Raw genomic sequence first — 22,960 nt, forward strand, 5'->3', positions numbered from 1 at the left:
CGTGTGTGATTTTCTGCCACAGTTACATGCTGCAGACTGCGGCACGTGCAGGGATGACATCAGCCAGCGCTACGTGTGGAAGAGAGCGTACTGCGGTGTAACATGGGAAATCCCTGCAGCCCAGGCAGGCCACCACAGGATGAGTAAGACCTTCCTTGACTAATAACTGATTTCTTACACAAGTTTGTTTCTCTTTTTGTGATTAAACTAGAAATGTATACGCTCAGTAAGGATTAAACAACGAGGAGCCGTGCATTAGACGGTTATAATGCACGACGCGGAGTGCATTATAACCGTCTAATGCACGGCTCCGAGTTGTTTAATCCGCTTATACCAGGGTCCCACAAACGTAACATTTATAATAAGTATTTGTTTCATTTACTAAAGTCACTAAATATGCCAGACCACCGGGACTATTTTATGTGGGTTATTAGCCGGTCACTGAAGGCTCGTCTCAACCAAACAACATAAGCACAGAATCACAACACAACAGGACTAACCCGGCACTTTTCCGTGGAAGTAAACACCGATGTGCGGCACTCGTGGGCAGGAGTTATTTCACTTTTACGCTGTTTAACCTGAAGCTAAAGCTAGCTAGCTCAACGAGCTCAACTGTTTATGGAAACAGCTGCGGTGGAGTCGCTCACACCTGGGCCCCACGAACTGAAACTTTTATGTTTGACTTTACTAATCCAGCCAAATATGTTTAAATGCAGGATCATTTTATGTACGCCTGAAAATCATGAATAGTGCCTTAACCGTTTTCAATAGAAATGGAAAGCTCATATTTTATTAACAGTAGCTAACCTAGCTGCTCACTCTCCTCTACTTCCCATTTATCAAACATTTTGTTTTGGCCCAAAACGTTAAAATTAAACAAAATCCATCTCATACGTTCCTGTCAGTCACTAATTACGTGTTTATCTGATTCAGCTGTGTCATGCGTTGCTATGGCGATGCCCACAGCGGAGTGATATCCCAGTGATTTAACTACCGGACTACGTGTGCGGTTATACCAAAATAATGCACGCTTGTTAGCCCCCACCAGCCAATCAGAATCGAGTATTCACCCAGACCATGGTATAAATATAAATAAGACTCACAGTAGCCTATTTAATAATTCCAATCCGACTTTATTTAGTTGGATTGAAATTTAGTTGACCAAAGTGCAGAACAGAACAACGGTAAGTCACCACAAAACAGCAGTATAAAGGTAAGAACAATTTCAAGAAAACAATAGGCCAACCAGATAAAATAGTACAAAATGACTGGCTCAATTAAAAGCTTAAGTACAAATATGAGGTTTAGAGCTCACATAATAAAAACAGAGAGGTGACCCCACCCATCTAAGCTGCAAAGGTATTCCATAATGTTGGGTTAACAAGGCTTAACAAGGTCGCACAGACAGATAGCAGATAATTTCCGAGTCGGATTTGACAATGACATCTTCAGAAGATGTGTGATTTACTTGCATTGTCAAAACTACAAAGGCACCTCTTAAATATGCCTAAAGGGCAGATGCACCATAAGTGGAAAAATGGCCTCTTTGCACCATGAAGCTTCAGCTTGTGTTGCAAACTTACTCAATGCCAGTTGGCTTATGCAAGACAGGACATGTTACGGCCTTTTATGATTATTATGTTGGTATGTGATTATGCTGCACTATCAGGGCATTGGTTTGGGTGGAGCCTTGTACCTCATAGTCAGGTAGGCTAGGTCGTTGGCTGGTTGTGTGTGGAAGCTGTTCTGGGCTAGAGGCCAAACAGTTTTTGGACCGTGTGGAGGCGATACAGAATGTGGCATCTTCATCCTGATTAAAGCATCCATAACTGCATCTGTAAGTTTGGACATTGAGTTTGTTCACTTTCACCCTGGACACATGAGTCAAGCTTAAGCCATGCCCGTACAGCTATAGTGGCGAGCTGTGGATTTAAACTGCCTTAAACAGGACAATTAATAATTCTTCATCAGATCTTAGGCTTAATTAGGCCTATTTCCAAATAGACCTACCCTAATTTTGATCAAATAACGTATGTGTTATGTAGCTGATATGACATGAACAACATTTGTAAATTACTTTTCATATCCATTCACACAGAGTCCCTGTTTTTCAATTGTCATGAACTGGAGGCTACAAGTGAGAACATGATGTTCCATAAACGCCTCTACAGCAAATGAATATTGAAAACCTGGCTCCATCTTGTGGACAAAGACAACATTACACAAACGCCAAGGTTCTGGAATGTCTCTGAGGTCCATGGTTTATTTAGTCGCAGAAGCAGCAAACTGCTGCACACACTCAATGCAGCAGCAAGAACTGGACACACTGGCTCTTTTCTTTTACGTTTTCTGGGATTTATCCAACTGTAAAAAAAAGCTTGGTTTTACAAAATCACTTCAAGCCTCAAGGCTTGTTCGGTTGGAATTCACGCCAGATCTGAGACGCTTAAGTCCCAAAGCTCTGTGGAGAGGCGAAGGAGTTCAAAGTCGCATCGTCTTCAAATAATAGGCTCTACACGTTATTACTTTAAGTTTGTCCACTGGTAGAGATAGTTTGGAGAAAGACGGTAGTGAGATGTCTGGAAAACCTTCATGCAATATTCTTTTTGGCCAGCAGAGAGCAGACTTGTTCTATATAATGTATATTGCATTCCTTAAGGCACAGAATCTGCCTTAGAGGTGCGTCCAACATGGGCACAAAAATATCTGATGTCTTGTGAGTGGACCACACAAATCCCTAAAGACATGTTAAGATGTTAGACTTTGTGTAATTTATATTTAGAATAGATTAATTAAAGTACATTTCAGTTTGCATAGCCATGACATTCATGCAAACCGGTTGTGGATGGTGTGTCAATTGATCAAAATGTAAATCCTCTGAAACTCTGAAATGTGAAAACCAGGCCTGAAGGTGATGCCACCCCTCAATGTGAAATAACTGTAATGTCCTCATAATGAATTAATGAAATAAAGTGTGCCTGCGCGGCGCGCACATGGGAAACTGTAGTTTATTGAACTTGTCTGACTTGTTGAGGGAAGAAAACTTGTTTGCCAGTCTGCTTTTGGTGATTATTTTTCATTATGTCTCTCCCCGTTGTGCCATAGATCATGCTTTGGAATCGGAAAGCACCTGTGTAGCAGCACAAAGTATTTATTGATATTTCAACTCCCTTACATAAACTGTCAGCTGATAGGACCCACTAACTAAATGACAAATCTCCCCCATTCACCTCCTACGACCACTTAACAGGAAACTCAGCCCCGTGTGCGGAGGTGTGGGGGCGTACGCACACAAGTGATTCCAGCCTTTCCTTCATACACAGCTTTGGAAAAACAAACCGTTTGTCATTATAATTCAAACTAAAAAATAATTTCCACATGTTCCAGTTATGTCAGCGTCTAAACAGTACCAGCATTAGACCAAGCTGTCACGTTTACATTACTCGAGGCCCGTATAGGCCTGACTGTATCTCATCTAGTTTTTGTTCACATTCTCAGCCGGACCAACGTGATTTAAGGTGACTCTAATGCTATGCGCCCCAACAGTTCGACACAGGGAGCCCCTGGTGCCATTAAAAGCACCCCTGACCCCCTCAGGCAGCGAGCGGGCCCTCTCTGATAATATTTTCATAGGCTGTGAATTAGAAGTGTTTAAGGGGGCACTAATCGCGGAGCTGCACTCATGCCAAGAGCTACTTTGCATCAGTAAACCACAGCCCCTGCTCTGAGAGACGACAGGGCTGAGTTAGAACAAAGTTAAACCATCCATACGTTTTTTATGGAATATCTACTGTGGAAATATGAGGAACGATGGGAGAGAATTGTGGCCCGAGACAGTCATGTATAGTGTCTTCATGCATGACTGTGGTAAAAGTACATCAAATGCAAAGTGTGAAGCCGTATGAAGACATTTTGGAAGTTTAGAACAGCAACTACAGGCCATCCACTTCCCTTAAAGAGACTAGATGCAAGTTGGTCATTTTATACTCACTACTGCCACCTCAGGTCTTATGTGTAACTGCAGTCTCTATATTAAGCTCGTGCATGACGGCACTTCGGACCCAAAGCAACAACTTTTTGATCGACAGTGCAGGATTTTAGAGGCAGTTGTGGTGAACAGGTCTGAGCTCATTCTACACATCAGGACATGGCTGGAACATGTAGGGGGAGGAAAATACAGGTGTTGATCAATGCACTGTCATTATGAGCCATTTTAGCTGTAATGGTGAAAATGCAAGTTATAAACAAATAGCTTGTAATAAAGTAAAAAGGTCAGATATGTTTGGTCTCTTTTTCTGTTGTTGAAGCTGCGAAATAACAAACCTTCAAATATGGAAACATTTTATAAAGTTGATTTTACAATGACCACTTCTGTCATCGATCTACCCGCTCTTCCTTTCTTTGGCCTGGCACAGTGGGACTGGAAGTGTCACCTCATCACAACAGCCGTATACTTCCCTCTGAGGACCACTGAAGGATGTCTGCTAATCTGATCTGAAATCTCCTCCTCCTTCAAACGCTGCTGCCTCCCTGCACTCCCCATGAGCTCGCGCTGCACGTTGTTCATCTCGAAAGACAGACAGGTAGCTGACTCTCTCCCTACAGCGTTGATAATCTGCAAACACATGCCAGCTCCAAGAGGCAACATTGTTGGTAATGGTTCTCATATTGCACTGGAAACGCGCGTCAAAAATATCTGATATCCTGACAGATAAAACCTGTAAGTGGACCAAAACTGTGCATTTCAAGCAAAGAGGTGCATTTATTTTTATGGGAGCAATAGTTTCCAGGTGGATGTTGTAAATCCACACGGAACTTATTGGATATAATCTTATCCAGAATTATCTGACTGTAAATCAGTTTGGGAAATGCTATACTGGTGGCATTGTTTGGGGTAAATGAATAACTGGATGTACTTTATATAGTGTAGTAGACTGTTGCCGTACTATTTTCAAGGATTCAATTAACAATGAGTAGGTCTGATCATTTTGTATTATTTCAGATGAGAATTTGAAAACTATATATTGCTCTGTTTTTGCACAGACGGTTACTGTTCCATTCTCTACAATTATCCCATAAAAATGTAAATGATTGTCATTGGAGCAGGTTTAAAAGCTGGATTATGGCTGGGCTGAAGCAGATCCTCTTCTTTCCTTTTGGCTCGATGTCCAGAGAGCTATAAACCCCGCCAGCCAGACGAACTCTTTTCCTTTTCTATATTGGTAACGGTAAAGATGACATTCTTGCCGTGTACAGCGTGTCTCTTCAGCTTCTGTCAAATGCATCAGGTGTCTCTCCAGAGGGTTCGGGAGGAGCAGTGAGGGGTCAGGCACTGGCACAAAAACACAGGCTAACTGTTACCAGAATACAGTGACTCAGGTTTTGCATAAGACATAATGATCTCCCAAACAACCCCGAGAAAGGGCCTTGTCATCTGAACGCTGAGCAAACACGTTAACAGCAACCAAAGGTATTCAGAATAACCACAAAACCCACACAACAGCTGCACGTCATACCCCAGTACTGCACAATTTGTCTTTTTGGCTTTGATTCTCCACAACACATACTTAAGTCATGTCCAAAATGTCATTCTTAAGCTATTGATTCACTGCCACTTTGGGAAACCGCACTCGGTCACTTTCACTGGGACTTTGCCCACCGGCATCCAGTAATGCTTTGGTAGTTTATTTATGGGCAATACAAAGGGGCAAATGCACTAGTTATTGTGTTAGTGTGTCTTTCCCTCCTCAAAAACATACCTCCAGTGTTGTCAGGTATTTTTGAGTAATCTTTGAATCTCCTGCCAGCAGCCATTTTCCTGCTGTTATGCTGGAAGGGACGATGCTCCGCCCCAGGACCAGGCCCCTCCCATGTTCTGTTCCTCAGTTCAGCCCACAGCACCCGCCCCTGCAGACCTTTAATTATACTTTTGTAAGGAAATCCTGGCTTATGTTGTCTGTACTTGAAATAAAAAAAACAACAACAACAACAACGTACTGAAGGGGGAGGGCTCATGGGCGGCACAGAGTTTCTTAAAGAGACAGAGGTGATATCGGAGCGTCAGGAACAGTGTTGCTTTAAATTCTTTTAAGTTCTTTTTGATAGTTGGTCTTCTTCTCAAGAGACAAAAGTATAAGCCTCCCAGGTATTGACATTTAACACTTAATTGTGCCGCTCCTTAGTCTTTTTAACCTGATTCAGTCCTTATTGCTGCCAGTAGGGGGTGATATCTGAACAACACACCTACAGTATTTGACTTGGTTTGGGTGTGTGGATGGGTGGTGGTGGTTGGTGGGTCTGATTAGTGCAGCCACTATTCTGTCAATCTACCCCAAGGGCACTCGTGGCTACATTTGTATATTACCACCACCAGATCTGGAGTGAATGTGAAATTGCCTCTTGTGAAGTCACCCTTTGACTGACTTGTGCCCTTCTCTTCCCCTTCCACTAATTTAAACTCTATTTTCTTCTTACCCTTGTTATTCCCCTGGCTTCTTTCAGCACACTCTTACTTCACAGTCCTTATCTGTACCGGTCTCTTATCATCGTCCCACACTTTCAGGATTTCGAGTGTGGCCACCCATGTACTTCACATAAGTCTTAAAACTCCTAATGCCCCATTCTCTTTCACTTAACACTGTAATTTCATCTATTGCTGAGTAAATATCTTTTGGTTTTGTCTGCGGCTGATGTCATGTGTTTGACTTGGGCTCCTCCGCGCCCTCTGACAGATAAATGGTGCGAGACGTGTGATAGTAATGACCCAGATGAGTCCCGTAATTGGCTTTTAAAAAGTCAAATACTATAATTCATGCTTAAAAGGGGTTCTAGTGAGACTGTGGAAATACAAATGAAGAAAGAAGTGTAAAGTCTCAAAAATAAACAATGAGAAAAGAAAGTCAATAGGCAAGATATACACGAGTGCATTTTAGTCTGCAATTTGTGACAAAAGACACACATAAACATAACACTCAAAATTAAATCGGCACGGTAGCGCAGCGGTTAGCGCCTCCGCTTCACAGCTAGAAGGTCCCGGGTTCGACTCCCACCAAGGACGGGGCCTTTCTGTGTGGAGTTTGCATGTTCTCCCCGTGTCTGCGTAGGTTTCCTCCGGGTACTCCGGTTTCCCCTACCGCTAAAAACATGTGCAATAGGTGAATCCTCCAGCCAGGTGATTCTGACCATCAGCCTGGCTACACATCATGGAGATGGGTCCCCGGGCGCGGCACGGCCGTCGACCACTGCTCCTTACGGGTTGCCCCAGCGGCATCGAAGGATGGGTTAAATGCAGAGAACAAATTTCCCTACGGGGACAATAAAGTATACAAACAAACAAAAAAACAAAAAATCTAAAACCTGTCAGATCTGAAGTATTCCTTTTTTTTGTTGCCCTGTGGCGCAAATACGTCCAACAATCGACCACAAATCATGGTAAGGTGCCGTAGATCCACATGGCCTGGACTGCCTTGACTCTTTTCCATCTCTTGAACTCGCAGCTGCTGTGGCCACTCACTGTTAAAGACCCAAAACTGATTTCATGGACAAACTCGGAGGTGGATCTGATTGGTCACGGCTCTGTATTGGACTCAGACGCGCCTCACCTCTCTGTGAAATACACCAATCAATCAGCCCCAGTTTGTGTAAGGAAACCCAACTTTGACCCTCTGCAGAGTTCAGCGCCGCACCACCAAAGATAACAAGACCGACTGAAACGGCGCATTCAGAAACGATGTGGTAACCGCACGTTTGGTCCTTGGGCTGTTTTGGCACTTCATGGATATTAATTGGTGTGTGTTTTTTAAGATGAGGACTAAAATGTGTAAACCTGTTCCCACAGTTGGGTGGTATTAGATTGTGCAAATTAATCTAAATTAAAACAAAATTGGAAATGGGAATGAATCCATCTGTTAAAAACATGTTAAATATCAATAATATCAGTGTGTTAATAATTATTGTGTTTTAAATCCAGTACTAAGACATGCATGTATCTTTCCCTCTGTTTGGGATTGCTCATTTAACTTCTGTGAGAATAATTAGGGGTTTACAATGAAACCATCTTTTAAATAATGAAATATCAGTGAGTTACTTTTGTTACTGTGTTTAATATAATAAACATCATGCTCAAGTCTACGCAGAGCAGTTATATTTTTTTACCTGTTTTACACCAAAGGCTTTTCCTGGTGTAGGCCTGTCCATGTGCCCAGGTATGAGAGTGATCCCTCAGACTCTTTATTATTTATTTTCTTAACCAGTAAAGACAGTTTCTCCAGTTCATCTTTACCCAAATCCATAAGATCACTGCCTGTAGGCCAGTGTAGTGCCCCATTTGAAAGCTAAGACCTACAAAACTAATCTAAATGGATATTTTTCCTTGCGTTGCTTTATTTCATTACATTGTTGTCACTTTTTTGTCAGTTTTTGGTCAGTTTTTCGTCACTTTTTTGTCACGTTTTCGTCACTTTTATGTCACTTTTTCATCACGTTTTTCGTCACTTTTTCATCACTTTATTGTCACATTTTGTCACTTTTTCATTGTGTTTTTGTTGCATTTTCATCTCTATTTTGACACCAAATATCCCTCAGTATATATTGGATATGACAATGGAAGGGCGTCAGGCTTAAATGCTCTCCTAAAACAGCCTATAATGTCCTGTGGCAACATCTAAGCAGCAGAGAAAGAAGTCTGGCATTTCACAATTGTTCTTTTAAGGTTTTTGACATGTTTTATGAGGTAAAATTGCTTGGTATCCTCTGTTCCAGAGACTGATTTGCCAGTTTGTCTGCTTAGAGTGCACCTCAAATCCGCACAGCCGTTCACCCCAGAGCTACACATCATCTTGTTAGTCTTGATTTCAGATTTTGACCCAAAGCTGGAACTTCCATCTGAGTGCTTTCGGTCCAAGGTTGACAGACGGATCATGTTGCCCCCGCTGCTTCCTGGTGTGTGTGTCGTAGCGCTGCCGTAGACTCGCTGTGTGTTTGTGTTCGCTGAACGCGAGCCAGGTACGGGCCTTAGTCTAGAAGGATTGATGGTCCAGGTGGGACGGCAGCTGGAGCGGAGAGTGGACAGACAGACAGACAGATGCGACGGAGCGAGGGAATAAAGCAAAGAGGAGAAGTGGTGAAGATGGTTGGAGGACTGAGGCAGATCATGCAAACTGGAATGTGTTCAATTGAATGTTTAAATCGCAAAATATGCCATGTTTATTGTGAGAAGGCAACAATGTTTCTATATAGATTTGCCAAACAAGAGCACAGGTATTACATAGATAATTATATAGGAACATTAGGTAAATACATCTCTACCACTTCCGTAACTTGAGTACTTTACATTTTGAGATCACCATTGGTTTGCTATTACAGGGACATGGTGGTGCAGTGGTTAGTGCTCGTGCCTCACAACAAGAAGGTCTTGGGGTCAATTCTCAGGCCTTGTAGGGTCTGTGTAAAGTATGTATGTTCTCCCCATGTCTAAGAAGATTTCCTCTGGTTTCCTAACCTCTAAAAACATGTACAACAGGATCTTCTGGGGCAAGGACTTCTCTGAAAAAGAGAAGATTCTGAATCCCAGTTAAACTTTCATGATTAAAGTAGTACTAAGTAACTTGTTTACCTTAATAAATCCGTTTCGTAGTCCCTCTGGAGGTAATACAAGTGTTGATGGGATGATTGGAGGGGTCTTTCATCTCCCCCTGGTGTCTCCGGCCAGAAAACCCCACACTTGCAGCTTTCCCTGCTCCGACCCGGAGGCCTAATACACACTAATGGAATCATAAAGAGGCAGGCTAATGGGCAAATCTAACTGTAAACAGTATTTACAGCCAAGTTTGAGTGAAAAAAGTTGTCTCCATTGTGTAATTGGATGTGCAATATCCCTATATTGCTTAGTCTTTTCTATCAGCGTAGTATTTACTCTCACAGACAATTAATGACCGACATGCTATGACACCTGCAGTGGCGGTTATGGCCTCTAGTGGCATGAGTTAAAAAAAAAAGGATTTATTAAAGGTAAACAAGTTACTTAGTACTGCTTTAAAGCAGTACTAAGTAACTTGTTTACCTTTAATAAATCCTTTTCTCAGAAGCTCTGGGAACTGACTGATCTCGATTGTGAATTGGTAGAGGATACGTAATCAGTGCTGATGTGGTATATTGTCAATCATGAAGCTAAGTGTACGGTACATCGCTGTGGTAAAGTGTAAATATGAATCTAAAAGACGCAGACAGACAATAGAATCAGTAATGAAAGGCTGGTCATAAAACACCAGTCATACAAACTGCAAATACTTCTGAAATGAAGTGATGTAAGATTTCAATAATATCCCGTGGGTTGCAAAATGTGCCGTCATTCAAAAATACCAGGAGACCATCGGAAATATCACATAATACTAATGCATCTGACCACAGCCAGTCCTGACTTTGTGCAGACTCTCTCCACTTTTCTCTTCTCCGCATCTCTCTCTCTCTTTCTCGTCTTCTTTTCTTTTTCTTTTTGGGTCTTTTTAAACGCACAGACGCTGACCACATCCCCTCTCTCCCCCCTCCTCTCCAAACCTCAGGTCGTGTGGTAATGAGCGTAAGATGGAGACTCGTGGCTACCAGACTGGCAGAGGTATTTTTAGCACTTCTGGCGGTTTCCATCACTAAATACACGATCCGACTTCATATTTCGAGATCGAAAGGGGGGGACCTCAAAGGCTTCAGAAAATCAGAGAGTTTGTTGCAGTTGGTTGCAGTTATTAGACATAGGTTGCTAATGTAGCGTGGAGCTCTGTATAGACAAAAGCACAGAAAGTTGCTTTGAGTTACTTGAGGGTTGGGATTATTTGCCTAAAGGGGGAATAATGAGTGGAAACAATTGTCACATTCGATCAGTCAAAGCGAGGAATTTTCCCCAACATGGCAACTGTTTTTATTCCAAACAGATGCGAAACATTGCAGCTGTGGCATTGGCGGTGGCTGCGTCTGGCATAAGCAAATTTACCTGTCTCATTCGACACTATACCCGATGTGTGCTCACCTAGAAAGGCGGCAACCGTGACCTCGTGTTGGGTGTAATCAGCGGATGAGGGTTTCGATTGGACGTGGCGGCTCGAGCTATTTTCAGGAGCAGAAAAAGAAAAAAGGGAGAAGCAGTGTTTGGGTTCAGATTTGGCCTCATTGATCACATAGAAACATAACAAACCAACACTTCCTCCTGCAGACTCTCTGTTTCCCTCCCGAAGCTTTGAGCTGAAGAGACGCTGCAGGGGCTGGGAGAGGTCAGGATTATGCAGAAGGGGTTTATGTGCAAACACAAAACTTGATACGATTGTCTGCTTTGCTACTGGTGAGATGAACACGTGACAGACTGCGCTAAAATAGTTCTGCATGTTCTTTTGTAATTTGTATTGAAGATCTGTTAATCTAATAAAGGTAATAACTTTGTCTGCTGCAGTCATCCGTGCACATCTGTGATAGCTGTTATGCGGCATGTTGTGTTTTGTGCTGTTTCAACCATTAAAGTTTCTCTCATTCTTAACCTGATGGAGAAACAAGAATTGACCTATATTGCATTTTTTTCCTTAAGGTTTACAGAATGATTAAATTAAAGGTATAAATACTAGGGCTGGGACAAAATATCGGATAAAACACTTTCAATACTTGTGTTTAGAGGCATTTTTATCATAAACTCCAGCAACAGTTACACAGCACTTTGTTACTTTTTGTGTTAATGCACTTCTCAGTCTTAACACTTCAGTAAATGTCACATGGCCTTTGGTTTATAAACTCTGGACACATGACAGTTGTTGAAGGTCAACATATTACTTATAATTACTTACTGTATCGCAATACGTATCGGATCGGCCCCTGAGTATCGTGATACATATCGTGATCGTGGCAAAAGTGGATCGTCCCAGCCCTAATAAATACAAACTCTCTTGTCTGTCTCTGGTCCTTCCTACCTACCTACCTACCTACCTATACCATCCTATCTACCTACCATCCTACCTTCCTAACTTACTAACATCCTACCAATCCAACCAACCAACCAACCAACCAACCAACCAACCTACCTACCTACCTACCTACCTACCTACCTACCATCATACCATCCAACCTACATACCATCCTACCTATCTACCTACCAACCATCTTACCTACCTACTTACCATCTTACCAATACTACCTACCTACCATCCTACCTACTTACCATCTTACCAATACTACCTACCTTCCTACTTACCTACCTACCTACCTACCTACCATCCTGCCACACATAATGTAAGCAATCACATTTTGTTGACTAGATGCAAAATATTATGCATGCTGTATATTCTTACGCTTTGTTTCTCACAGTGAGATCAATTAACTTCCACCTGAGCTTATCTTTCACTTTCACACGTCTTTATTTTAAGTGTTTAAAAAGCTGAATTTACTCACGTTGCAATATCCACAGTGAGTAAAGAAAGTGTAGTGTGGATACTTGGGTCACACTCTGTGATATCTGGGCTGGTTGTGGGCGTCACGTGATCACTGTAAAGTGAGGAGCATATTTTTTGTAGCGACTCAAGAACCGAAAGCTAAAAGGAAAGAAAAATATTGCATAATTGCAGTGAAAATAAATGCTTGAGATATTTTCCTCTTGACTGAATTAACAACCGAAATAAATTCACATTATGTCCATTATTTTATTATAGCATATTGTAACCAAGCGGCTTGATTTAGACAAGGCGTATTTATTAAGCTATTGGTCTTTTCAGTTGTAGTTTTATTATTGCTATTATTACTATTTTATAGATTGTCTGGGCACAATTTAAATGGTGGCTTCAGACATGTGTGGATTATAGCTCAAATTAACCGTGAGTGTCAGAGGTAAATTTATGCCCATGCAAATATTATCATTTGTTCTTCCACACAAACACAAAAGGGGCCTCAGAGGTGACTTACTGCCCACAGTGGACCACAGACTCTTATCCTTTCCCCCATTTCAAATCTTCCACTTTTTCCTTTCTTTCCTTTACATCTTCTGTCTTTATTTCTGTTGGCAGGCCTGTCTCGTTCTCCGGGACATCTTTCCTCTCTCACAAAGGGAGCTTATTGTGCGTGGAGGAGAGGTGCTTTATGGGGCGGACCTCGACAAGTGGCAGCAGCACATTCCTGCAGTTATTGGGAGCTGTAATCCCTTCACTCCACATCTGCACTTGTATGTTTTGACTGCTGGGGTCACTTCACAATAAAACCAAGTGATATAAATGCTTTAGTCTGGTCTCTCATCTTTCCAAACAGATGACATGAAGGCAATAACAAGGTGGCCGCGGTCCAAATGGGATTCTGAAGAAAAAACATTAACACAAGGGAACAATCTCAGTCGCAAAACACTGTGGAAACAAGTTGATTTGTAAATTTTATTGTGTGTGTGTGTTTTGGTCTAGGTTTAATTGGTCTAAAAAAAATAAAAAGGAAAATTTGAAGAATAATATTGCTGTATGATCTCAATTGATTTTGGCTAGGACCTCAAAAATTTACACCTAAACTACTCAGGACCCCCATTGTATAAAGTTATTGCATCTGATGCTACTTAAGGGCAGAACAACATTTTTAAACCAAGTTAATATGTATTTGCATGGATTTCACAACGTATATGCTGTATTACTCAAAAATATACTAAAAACAGTTGCATTTTCCTTTTTGTTTCATCTTGAAATCACCTGGGGACCCCACTCAAGGCCTCGCAACCCCCCGTGGGGTCCTGACCCCCACTTTGGGAACCACTGTCCAAGCATATAAGCCTACACTTAGTCCAAGATAATTCTAAGGATAAACTACTATTATTATTTTAACTCCTTAAAATATCACCAAATACTTAAAGTATTGTGTCCCTATCCCTACTGTACCGTGGGAAAGTCTCAGCTCACTCATCTTTAAATCAGAAATTGGCTCGTAACAGAGAAAACCTGCCCCGGCAACAAAGGGCATCATTTTCATTCTAAACAGCACTCTGAACATTCCAGACTGAGTCTCAAAACAAATACTAACACATTTCATAACTTTAGACTCATTTGGCTTCTATGCATTTGCCAATGCTGTGACATCACCTGTATACCCTCTACAGCGATCCATGTTTGTTTTTTGAAAAGTGGCCTGCACTTCATGTTTGACCCCAGTGGCCTTCAGCGAGCGCTCTCTGCTTTTCCTCCCGACCACAAACCCTGCTCTAACCACCTTTTAAAACTGAAGCCGGTCACAGAGCAGAGCACAGGGCGTTTCCACTACTTCCACCTCACTACTACTGCTTCTACTACTACTACTGCAGCCCGCGTACATTCACCACTGTACACATCACCAACCGCACTCCCCACAACTCCACACAGCAAAGAGAGCTTGGCACGGGTCAGTACAGAGTAATACCATTTTCTGGCATAAACAGGCTGTGAAGATGCACCAACTGCTAAAGGTACCCCAAAAAGATGAAAGGCCTCACTGAATATTACAGATTTTATTATTCAGCTTTTGCATATGTTTAGGTATGTGATGGGATAATAGATAAAGATCGGTCAAGTGTACAAGTGTTTTATTATATCGTGATGGAAAAAATATAGTGTTCAAGTAAAAGTACTAGATTATATCCTCCCACTATTCAAAGCATTCAAAATACGAAATATGGGAGTCAATAGTCCCGTCTGCCACTGGGTTCAGGAAATACATGTCATTCATTCATTTGATCATGATTTTATTCATTCATTAAGAAGTGATTTTAAGCAGTGATTAAGTATGCCCCCTGCTGTTTGTCTGTCGTGTGTATGACTGACCGTTCATTATTTTTTCTTTTTTTTTTTTCTGTGCACTGTTCAAAGTAACGCTGCTCCACAAGTGAAGTTCCTAACGGAGTAATAAAGTTCTTAACAAACCTGACTGAGCTCTTACTACAAGAGCCCAGAGCTTCAATTATAGGATTACAAGGTTCTGCGACTTTGCACAGAAATAGATGCAATAGCGCAGCCATTCCCAAAGTCTGGGACATCGCGGACCCCTTATTAATCAGAAAATCTTTCGGGGCCCTCCAAATCATAATAGTTTACTCCGTTCAAAAGATTTTTTTTATAATTTTACAGCAAAAATGACATAAAAAGTAACATCTAGTAATGACAGTAGGCTAAATACTGGTTTAAACTGGTGCATTTGACCAAATAAATGTATCTGTAAATGTATCTATCAAAATTAACGTTTTCATTTTTTTCATTGTACTTTTTTTTAGCAGACAAATTTTGGGGGCCCCCTGTAGTGCCTCTGAGGCCCCCCAGGGCGAATAACTGCTAAAGGGGATCTCACATTACAGTTTACAAACATTTCGCTTGCGCTCGAGTGTCATAACCTTCAGTAAAATTCTCAGAGTCATTGTATGTGACATTCAGCTTATACAGGGTCCTCTTTTTGGTGCACCGTATACAAAGGAGAGCAGAAGAATCAAAATTGTGTATTATGGTCAGTAGTTACCACACAGCTGGTTAACCTTTGTCCTTACTTTAAATTCATAATGTATATTTTCCCCTAGAAATTCCAAATGAATGGGTAATTAACTTCTGCACCCCAGAGGTGAGCAGGACTGTTGAGCTCCCGAGTGCATACACCATATGGGAAAAGGCCTCGGATATTTGCAATGTAAAGGCCTAAAAAGAAGCAATCTGCATAGGGCTCCTTGAAACAGTGCTGACAGTGAGTAACGGACAAGAAGCCCAGGTCAAATCGGAGGCAGCGCTGAGATGATCTGAAACTGACTGTGTTGGATTTTTACCATTTCCGAGGCTTCTTGAGACTGTGCAGTTTCCACTTTGGTGGGCCGTCCAACATGACCGTCACATCTGGTTCTGTGAACGATGGCTGATCTGGACCAACTCCTGGTTTACATTTATCTGTCTCTGTGAATCTTCCTGGGATCAGCTTCTCAATCTTCCTCCCGGGCTGCAGCTATATCCTCCGCACCCGGGGAGCTGACATCTAAATGAATGTAAACCCTAATATTGTTCTTTCAGTGTATACAAGGCAGAGGATAATAACTTCAATCGTTTGGTATTTCATCTCTGGACTTTGTCTTCGCACAGTCCATCTGCGCCACTGACCACAAGCAGAAAATCACATCTTTGTAGCCATATGGTTAAAATTGGATTGCACCTTTCATTCTGCACAATAGAAAACACACAATCCAAAACCTCTGAGGCTCAGAGTGAGATTGTTATTCTCTATGCCACAAGTATTCACCCAAATAACTCACTTTCAAGTTGCATGTTCAACATTATTTTTCTCCCTGCACGTCGTAATATGGAGCAGTTCACTATCACAGCTGTCAGAAGATCTAACAAAGTTCCCAAAATAGTTGATGCATAAAGCAAGTAATTTTGTCTCCAAGCACTGCCTCAAATTCAGATTCCACTTTTATTTTAGATTTATTTAGTGGTTAAACTGTGCTTCCCAACCAGGGTGCAGTGAAGAATGTGAAAACTAGTACTACTCTGAATGTCCTTTTTTCCCATGTGAGTTTGTCTAACTAAGAATGAACTGAGGAGTTATTTTAGTTGTTCAAATTACAAGTATCACTGTATAAATGTCTTTGGATCTTTGACGGAGGCTTCAAATCACAAGTACGCGTTTTTTGAACCACTGTGTTAAAGCCACATTCGCTGCACTGTAAAATGTGATCTATTGTTTCAACTCAAAAACATGATTCCAAGAGCTGCAGAGAAACTCAGTGAACCTCCTTAGACAATTCAGTCCCTTTAGATTCTTAGGTTGACACACTGCTAAATAGCTTTCTGAAGTAAAACAAACAAACAATCAAAACATAATCATATCAACGATCTGCAGTAAATTGATCATTATTAGTTTATAGAACTCATTTGTGCAATTGTTTTAAATGTACAATTTATGTACTTGTGTAGGACTACAGATGTAATTTAGCATAGTGCAAAATCTGGTGCAGCCATCTTGTTGTTGCAACTGCACATTGTCCTTCAAATAAACCAAATAAACTAATTTAATCTTAAAGGTCCTATATCATGCTATTTTAGCCATTCCAAAGTTAAGTATAGGCATTTATATGATATATTGTACCTCTACCACTATGGAGCACTCATTTTTGTGATAAATATATACCGTAATATAAATAAACAACAATAAGTGAAGTCACTTCACGATGCCGTTATACGGAGTTGACATCTGCAACACAGCTTCATAAATGGCTAACACACATGCTAATATGCTAACACACAAGCTAATATGCTAACACACAAGCTAATATGCTAACACACAAGCTAATATGCTAACACACAAGCTAACCCGCGTTTGGATTGACTCACCGCTCTGGTCCATCGCTGTTTACATTATGGGACTTGCGTTGGTTATAAAAGTTAATCCACTTTGGTTCTGGCGAAGGTTCACCAAACATCCATCAGTGACAATATTTTGGCTGATAGTCGCTGAATCCCGGAGAAAAAAACAGCTGAGTGGCCTCTTCCTGAAAAAGGTTGAATAAACTACGTAGCCAAACGCGCTTCTTTTTCTCCGTGACATTATCGTTAGTTAAGAATAAAGAACAGGTGTGTCCAGAGTAGGTAACGAGCTCCATCTTCACAGCTGCAGCGCAAACATGACTGATCTGTTCAGACGCGATGTGTTTGTTTTGGCCACAGCTGACCTGGAAGCACCTCGGGCACATCCTTTTTATTTTTTTTCTTTATTTTTTCTTTATTTTTTTCTCTTTGTTTCTCTGTTACGACAGAAATAATGAAAACGCTGTTTTACAAATTAAAATCAGGCCGTAAGCATAGAATTAAGACATTACATTACAGACGTCGAGCACTTCAGTTCCGTTGTTACGACACAACTGAACACTCAGTCGTTCACCAGGAGAGGGAGGAGCAGCTGCTCAGAGAGCAGGATTCAGGAGGATTACTGAGAGCTGCGTGAATGAAGCCACAAACCACTCTGGGGGGGTTTTTGATAAGGAAATAGCATAACAACATGGCTAAAAGCTCCAAAAAGTCGATTTTGCATGATATAGGACCTTTAACTATTTTTAACTAGCTATCTCAAATGATTTTTAAATGGCCAATGGTCATATTTATATAGCGCTTTTCTACCTACATGGGCAAGTAGTTCCTTGATGTAGAGCGCTTTGAGCCCAATGTTCCCCGGTATGTTGGTGGATCTGATACCACCAAGTTGTCAAAGTTGTTTGCCCAGGACCAATGTGAGGGCCCTGGACTCTTAAATACTTGGTGATATCAGATCCACCACTTATGTTCCCCTGTCAATAGAAGTGGGGGAACATCGATGTGTTAAGATTAGGCACCAGACAACTATCCTTAAGGTTAGTTGCTAGGGTAGGTAGGTAGATTGATATGACGTTTCACTCTCATGACTTGTAGGTGAGTTGATGTACCACCTCACCTACGGAAAAAAAAAAAATCGCACCTGGGAACATAGGGCTCGAGAAACATAGGTCCGCACCCCTTTGAGCCTAATGTGGTATAAATAATGTTTTTCATTTCACACAACTGTATTAAGTTATGTCAACCTATGAATCCATTAACTGAACTAAGGAGGTTAACTGGATTAAAATTCTTGTATTGTGACGATTTATAGCCGTATATAGTCAACTCGACTACAACTTGTAATTGATTAAAAGTAAGATTTCTCTGCAGCCCGTGGAATAATTTTTTTGAGTTGAAGCAATAGTTTACATTTTACAGTATGATGAAATGATCTAAAAAAGATGGAGGCGGCTAACACTTAAAGGGGGGGGACTTTTTCAAGCTTTACATCATGTTATTATGTCATTCCCTCATTAAAAACATGTCTGAAGTGTTGACTTGGCACATTCACGTATTTTTGAGTAATCTGTAAAAACTCTGATGGCGGCCATTTTAGGGATAGGTTTGCCTGAGTCCTCCTAGGAACGCCCCCACCTCCTGGAGACGCCTCCGAGCTTTCGTCACCAGCCGAGTAACCAACCACTGCTCCTCAGCAGAGCCCCCTCCCCACTGATGCCACAGACAGCGTGTGGAGGGGGCGTGTCAGAAAGGGTCAGAGGTTCTTAAAGAGACAGAGGCCTATTTCAAGACATTCGCTACAGCCATTTTGAGAGAGCAATTTTATACAAGGCAGTTATTCTAATTTACTGCATTTACAGACCAACAGAAGGTTTCTTCATCATTGTAGTGTGTTATAGACTGGTGCTATGTGACTGAAAAAAGAATAATACCCCCTCTTTAACATTGTATTGCATAAACGGTCCCCTCTACTTGGTTGATTTTGGATGTTTTGTCTTTCTTTTTTTTTGCCTCCCAAAAAAATTCTAAAAAATACTGTTTACTGACAAAGCTTCAAGTACAGATGACGTCTTAAGAACTTGACTCCTGTACGACTGAGAGCTTACACAAACATTGTATTGCATGATGAAAAGAAATCACCTTGAGCAGAACCCTCCCCCTCACTTCTCCCATGTGCTCTGACCAGACCTCTCCCTCTGGACTTGACAGAAGCTGCAGCTCGGACCCTCTGTGTTTTCGATCCAGTGACACACAGCCTCAAACACAGAGCGTCCCGCTGCGCAGCTGTGGACCCGCTCACATCTGCGAACATGTGTCGAGGCCAAAAGCACAGGGAAGACCCAAACTTCAGACCCCGCACTGTTCAAATCCAGACCCGGTCCAAACCTCAATCGAACTGATAATGTTCACAAGACCTTGACTATTTCTCTGCTCCTTTTCCCACTGAGTTTGATGGAGTACGATAGTGTAGAAATTGCTCTGTCCAGATGTGCAAAAACTGTACAGTAATTGCTACCAGGGGCTCTTCAATTTTCTCTTCATATTCCACTATGATTGTGTTTATGCTACTGCTGCTCCGTGGTGCAGTTGGAAAATATAATCAGGTGGATTTTATTTCCCACTGTTATTTGTTAGTGGTGCGTGAAATATTTGCTTATTTTAAAAATTTACGGTGGTGAGTGGAACAAGCCATAAAAATGATGTGCAAATCAAACAAAGTGTATCAAAAAGGCAAGTTAAACTTTTGATCTCATGATTTGGACATAGGCAGGTGGAAAACATGGACAGTGGCAGGAGCTGGGAACTTAAATGCCCTGTACCGGATTTTCTTTTGTTTACAAATAATGAAAGAGGGAGCTCATTGTTAGAAGGGCCTTTAAGAGTCTGCTTGGCGTTAAAGCAGGGACATTTACTCAATATTCAACTGGCTGCGTCACTTTGAACTTGGAAGATTGTAGTTGGGACCAGTCGAGAACTCATAAAGTATTGTGTTTTTGTTGGCTGTAAATTGATACAAGTTTAAACTTCTAATCAATTGATTTGAGTTTTCATGGATTCTCCCTCTGCTAATGCTTCACAAGAAACTCAGTGATGACTTTGGTTTAGTTTTTAAGTTGAACAACAATTGCTTAAAGGAATAGGCCACCGTTTTTACACTTGGATCGTGTAAAGGCTCACACAGCCATATTTAAAGATACTATACGCAGTTTAAAATAGTCAAAATTAAGTATTTTCCTCCCCCTACATGTTTCAACAATGTCCTGAGGTGTAGAATGAGCCCAGACATGTTCACCACAACTGCCTCTGAAATCCTGCACTGTCACTCGAAAAGTTGTTAATTCGGGTCCAAAGTGCCGTCATGCACGAGCTTAATATAGAAGGTGCAGGTACACGTATGACCTGAGGTGGCAGTAGCGAGTATAAAATGGCTAACTTGCATCTAGCCCCTTTAAATAGGGAAAACGTGTAGAAGCTTGGTTGCTTCTAACTTCACCTCCGTTTGGATCCATAGATGAGAAGTGGAGAGGCTTTATGCTAATGCCGTCTGTGCTCTGTTTACGTGACTGAGGGCGTAACGACCAGACAGGTACATATGAACTCGTCTAAGCTAAGGTAAGAACATAACCCACCTCAGTATTTAAAAACGGTGACCTATTCCTTTAAGTCTTCAGTACACAGAGAGTATTGCTATATCAGCTACTGTTTTGAGCCCGATTCAAGCTGCTTTACCCCCGTCCTTGCACCCTCTACTGACAACAGTCCTGTTTTGTACACACACAAGGCTATGGTGATCATAAGAAGGTAACTTTCTATATTCGTTGGACCTTTAAGTTTGTGTTAGCGCTCAGTTTTCCATCAATAGCTATATTAATGAGCGAAATTGACTTAAAAGCAGTTAGATTGCCGAGATTGTACATGAGCGTGAAGAAGCCTCAGGGAAAGACAGAATAAACATGCTCAACTCTAACAAACCAGTCTTGTTTACGACTTTGAAAACCAACTCCATGACCTTCAACCTTTGTGAAATAGGCAAATATATCTTTCGCTGTTACTAACTTAACCATTTCCGCCCAAGCTTTCGTGAGCGATGGTGCAAACAAGGAAACATGCCGACTTCAGCGTGCTTAGATTGGGGTTAGTCTGACTGTGTAGTGAGCGATATGTGTGCTGCTGCTGGTCCCAGTCCAAAACCTCTCGGAGCCTCTTTAAATCACAAGGTAAAGTGTTGGTGGAGGCAGAACTAAATGAAATAAAAACAAACATGTGCGAGCAGCGTTTACGGCCCAGAACCCGGTATCACTCCCCTCGGTGGAAAACTTACTGCCGATCATTTTGTGGGATATAGAAAAAGCAGTTTGGACGTTTGATTTATGACACCATTAATTATAAACGCATCTGACGAAGGATTTGTGTCTTCCCGTCGTGTGTCCTTGAATGCATCCATTTGTTTACGCAGAAGATCGCTGTATCTGCCGGAGTAACAGCGCTGCGGTTTCCACCATATGATCTCCAACATTTCTCGCTCTGTAGGCTGCTGGACGGATTCCCCAGCCCCTAACAACAACAATATGTTCCTTATGAATCCAGTTCTTCTCTGCTGTCAGCGGCTGGCTCTCGGAACGTAACCCTGACTGCAAGAGATTTGTAAAATATATAGTTTAACCAAAGCTGGGCCCGAGCCAAACACAAATGGACAAGACGACATCATCAACGTCAAGGCAATTCATGGTTTACTGCGGCTGCCCTGAACACAGACCATTGTTCTCGGGACGACAAAGCCAGGACACAAAGTACGGAGGCTGGACTGGGGCTACTGTGGGAGCCATTACCAGTCACTGTCTATGGCGTTAGAGGGATTATATGTTTTATGTTCATGTCTGCACTTGATATCCACAAAAAAAGAAATGTTTCAGGTCTTTGTGAGGTAATCTGACATTAATATAAATAATGTTTACCACTTCCTATTGTCACAGCGTGGAAATCGATAGGAAATAACAAACATCACGTTATCGCAAATTAAGGAAATAGGTTAAGATTTGAAATGAACCAGGCTATTCTCTCCGCATTTTCTTAAACAGCTTCTTGATTGGAGCTTACAGCATTTGAAATTTGAAAGCTAAGACCTACAAAACTGTTCTCTGACTTTTCCTTGCATTGTTGCCACTTTGTCGTCGCTCTTGTCAGAATTTTTTGATTGCGTTTTTCTTGTTGCTCCTTTGCTGCATTTTTTCATAACTTTTTGTTGCCCTTTTGGAACTTGTTTGTGACCCTTTTTTATGATCTTTTGTTGCATTTTCATCCTCTTTTACGTCTCATTTTTGTCACTATTTTGACACTTATTTCATGAAGCTTTTGGATTTGGGTAATGCCAAACGATCGAACAATGCTCGATTAGGTGGGGGTTAAGAGGTTGAAGCAGTACTGAGTAATTTGTTTACCTTAATAAATCCTTTTTCGTAAAAATATTTTTTTCGGGGTAAAACAAGTGTTAATGGGATGATTGGGGGTCTTTCATCTCCCCCTGGTGTCTCTGGACAGGAAACCACAATTGCAACTTTCTCTGCTCTGACCCGGAGTCACCAATACACACTAATAGAATCACGAAGAAGAAGCTAACAGGCTAACGGGCGAAGCTAACTGTGGGCTAGCGC

At 41.5% G+C, this 22,960-nt stretch overlaps 1 long non-coding RNA gene across 1 annotated transcript; it reads left to right on the forward strand.

Moving 5' to 3' along the window:
* Nucleotides 1-44: 44 nt before the first annotated feature.
* Nucleotides 45-13,128, forward strand: LOC306967186. Its single transcript, XR_013793172.1, has 3 exons — nt 45-143; nt 4,416-4,583; nt 13,032-13,128. It is a non-coding gene; the product is annotated as an uncharacterized lncRNA (long non-coding RNA).
* The last annotated feature ends 9,832 nt before the right edge of the window (nt 13,129-22,960 follow it).

Source organism: Gobius niger (assembly GCF_951799975.1).
Source record: "Gobius niger genome assembly, chromosome: 8".
Taxonomy (NCBI): Eukaryota; Metazoa; Chordata; class Actinopteri; order Gobiiformes; family Gobiidae; genus Gobius; species Gobius niger.